Source organism: Lithobates pipiens, unplaced genomic scaffold (assembly GCF_037356315.1).
Source record: "Lithobates pipiens isolate NorthernLeopardFrog02 unplaced genomic scaffold, aLitPip1_a1.2 Scaffold_30, whole genome shotgun sequence".
Lineage (NCBI taxonomy): Eukaryota > Metazoa > Chordata > Amphibia > Anura > Ranidae > Lithobates > Lithobates pipiens.
The window spans coordinates 66,948,734-66,952,959 of record NW_027507791.1 but is presented as its reverse complement, the minus strand read 5'-3'; the positions used below and the strand labels follow the sequence as shown (position 1 = coordinate 66,952,959).

General features: G+C 47.1%; 1 protein-coding gene across 1 annotated transcript in view; it reads left to right on the top strand.

Annotated features, from left to right (window-relative positions):
- The window catches only part of SLC38A6 (solute carrier family 38 member 6), a 106,584-nt gene that overhangs the window by 194 nt on the left and 102,164 nt on the right, over positions 1-4,226 (top strand). The window lies entirely within an intron of this gene.

The following is a 4,226-nucleotide window of genomic DNA, read 5'->3' as shown; positions in this document are numbered from 1 at the left end:
GTGAGTCTCACTAATGTCTTCTTCCATTACCCCAGGGCTGAATGATCAGATCCATCATCCCCCGACCTATCCTGGATATATACACCCCACATCAGCCGACCTATCCTGGATATATACACCCCACATCATCCGACCTATCCTGGATATATACACCCCACATCACCCGACCTATCCTGGATATATACACCCCACATCATCCAACCTATCCTACATCGCCTGACCTATCCTGGATATATACACCCCACATCATCCAACCTATCCTACATCGCCTGACCTATCCTGGATATATACACCCCACATCATCCGACCTATCCTACATCGCCTGACCTATCCTGGATATATACACCCCACATCATCCGACCTATCCTACATCGCCTGACCTATCCTGGATATATACACCCCACATCATCCGACCTATCCTACATCGCCTGACCTATCCTGGATATATACACCCCACATCACCCGACCTATCCTGGATATATACGCCCCACATCGCCCTGACCTATCCTGGATATATACGCCCCACATCGCCCCGACCTATCCTGGATATATACACCCCACATCGCCCGACTTATCCTGGATATATACGCCCCACATCGCCCCGACCTATCCTGGATATATACGCCCCACATCGCCCCGACCTATCCTGGATATATACGCCCCACATCGCCCCGACCTATCCTGGATATATACGCCCCACATCGCCCCGACCTATCCTGGATATATACGCCCCACATCGCCCCGACCTATCCTGGATATATACGCCCCACATCGCCCCGACCTATCCTGGATATATACGCCCCACATCGCCCCGACCTATCCTGGATATATACGCCCCGACCTATCCTGGATATATACACCCCACATCGCCCGACCTATCCTGGATATATACGCCCCACGTCGCCCCGACCTATCCTGGATATATACGCCCCACGTCGCCCCGACCTATCCTGGATATATACGCCCCACGTCGCCCCGACCTATCCTGGATATATACGCCCCACGTCGCCCCGACCTATCCTGGATATATACGCCCCACGTCGCCCCGACCTATCCTGGATATATACGCCCCACATCGCCCCGACCTATCCTGGATATATACGCCCCACATCGCCCCGACCTATCCTGGATATATACGCCCCACATCGCCCCGACCTATCCTGGATATATACACCCCACATCGCCCGACTTATCCTGGATATATACGCCCCACATCGCCCCGACCTATCCTGGATATATACGCCCCACATCGCCCCGACCTATCCTGGATATATACGCCCCACATCGCCCCGACCTATCCTGGATATATACGCCCCACATCGCCCCGACCTATCCTGGATATATACGCCCCACATCGCCCCGACCTATCCTGGATATATACGCCCCACATCGCCCCGACCTATCCTGGATATATACGCCCCACATCGCCCCGACCTATCCTGGATATATACGCCCCGACCTATCCTGGATATATACACCCCACATCGCCCGACCTATCCTGGATATATACGCCCCACGTCGCCCTGACCTATCCTGGATATATACGCCCCACGTCGCCCCGACCTATCCTGGATATATACGCCCCACGTCGCCCCGACCTATCCTGGATATATACGCCCCACATCGCCCCGACCTATCCTGGATATATACGCCCCACATCGCCCCGACCTATCCTGGATATATACGCCCCACATCGCCCCGACCTATCCTGGATATATACGCCCCACATCGCCCCGACCTATCCTGGATATATACGCCCCACATCGCCCCGACCTATCCTGGATATATACGCCCCACATCGCCCCGACCTATCCTGGATATATACGCCCCACATCGCCCCGACCTATCCTGGATATATACGCCCCACATCGCCCCGACCTATCCTGGATATATACGCCCCACATCGCCCCGACCTATCCTGGATATATACGCCCCACATCGCCCCGACCTATCCTGGATATATACGCCCCACATCGCCCCGACCTATCCTGGATATATACGCCCCACATCGCCCCGAACTATCCTGGATATATACGCCCCACATCGCCCCGACCTATCCTGGATATATACGCCCCACATCGCCCCGACCTATCCTGGATATATACGCCCCACATCGCCCGACCTATCCTGGATATATACGCCCCACATCGCCCGACCTATCCTGGATATATACGCCCCACATCGCCCGACCTATCCTGGATATATACATCCCACATCGCCCCGACCTATCCTGGATATATACGCCCCACATCGCCCGACCTATCCTGGATATATACATCCCACATCGCCCCGACCTATCCTGGATATATTCGCCCCAACCTATCCTGGATATAGGCCTCAACCATTCTAAATATACAATCTCCATTATTCTGCATTCACATCTATGCATTCTGCACAGCATGGGAACGTGCTACAGTCTGCAGATGCCATTAATTAATGGCACCCCAAATGGGGCCACCAAAATGCATGGTGTTGCACTTGCTGTACTTTTTGCGAGTCCCCATGAGTTTGGAAGTCCATTGAAATATAATGTGAAAAACTTTCCTGTACTTTGGGATTGGCTCTTGGTCCATACTTGTGTGGGTCAGGAACGCTTGCAAAATCATGCACGTTCGTGATCAGTCCAATGTTTACCAGTCAGGACTGTGAACTAGAAGTCAGGTGGGACTCCAGTTACAGAATATAGGGCTCTGTCAGTAATGATTTTTTTCTTTAACATCTTTGCATTTTTGTTGTTAATTACTTTGTACTCTATCAATGTTTTGTGTCTCCCTAATTGACTGTATTCTCATTGGAATAAATAACTGAAGAAAAAAAAAAACAGGTGGTGAGAAGGCAACATCTCAACTCCTCACCAGAACTGAAGTGTAAAGCCCCTTTCACACTGGGGCGGTGGATGCGTAGCCGGTAAATCGTTGCTATTTTTAGGGGAGCTTTACCATGAATTTTGCAGTGCTATTCAGCCCATAGCGGGCCACTTTTACCCCCACGCTAGTGACTGAGAAAGGGTTAAAACCACCCACAAAGCGCTTTGCTGGTGGGACAGCCGCAATGCCTATTGATTTCAATGGGCAGGAGCGGTATACTTATTGCTCCAAAGATGCTGCTTGCAGGACTTTTTTTAGCGTCCTGCCAGTGCACCACTCCAGTGTGAGAGCCCTCGGGGCTTTCACATTGGAGACCCATGAGCAGCTCTTTCAGTGCGCTTTGCATGCGCTATTTTACCCTCCCACCTAAAAAATAAATATAAATTCAGCAACTACAAATACTGTAGCTACTGACTTTTAATATTCTCGCACTTACCTACCAGTAGAGCTGCATGATTCTGGCCAAAATGAGAATCACAATTTTTTTTACTTAGAATAAAAAGATCACAATTCTCACGGCATAAAATCCTTCACATTATACAAAAAAAATTGGGCTAACTTTACTGGTTTGGTGTTTTTTTTTTCATTCATTTAAGTGTAATTTTGTCTTTCCCAAAAAATTGCATTTGAACGACTGCTGCGCAAATACAGTGTGACATAAAATATTGCAACAATCACCATTTTATTCTCTAGGGTCTATCTATCTATATTTATTTTATATTTATTTTTTTTCCTAGCAAAAAAAATGATTTTAACGTGAAACCAACAAATGTCAGAAAAAGGTTTAGTGTTTAACCCTTTTAGGACCAAGGGACGTATTTGTCCCATGTTTTTAATTGACTGTATCATCTGGTTAAGAACTTAAAATACAATTTTTATTTTTTTATTTTTTATTTTTGTCAAAATATTAGTTCTTAACAAATGGATCTAGCTTTCTCACAGTTATTTCATGAAATGGCTTAGTTAAAGCAACTGAAGTGTACGAACTTACGAAACTGTACAAAAATAAAAAATACTTCTTTTTTTTTTTTCATAAAAAGTAACCTAAATAGTCAGATGTTATTGGATTATAATTCCTCCCACAAAAATGACAAAGTGTGGAAATGGTTTCATTTATTGTTCAAATACATTCTTAAAGGGAAAAAAATATAATTATTTTTATATTGATGACGATAATCTTATGGTCCTCAAAGGGTTAAAGTGGTTGTAAACCCTTACAACACACTTTGACCTACAGGTAAGCCTAGATTAAGGCTTACCTGTAGGTCCAAGAAATATCTCCTAAACCTGTACGGTTTAGGAGATATTTGCCCGAAGACAGGCACCGCTGTCTACGGCGCATGCGCCATAGACAGCAGC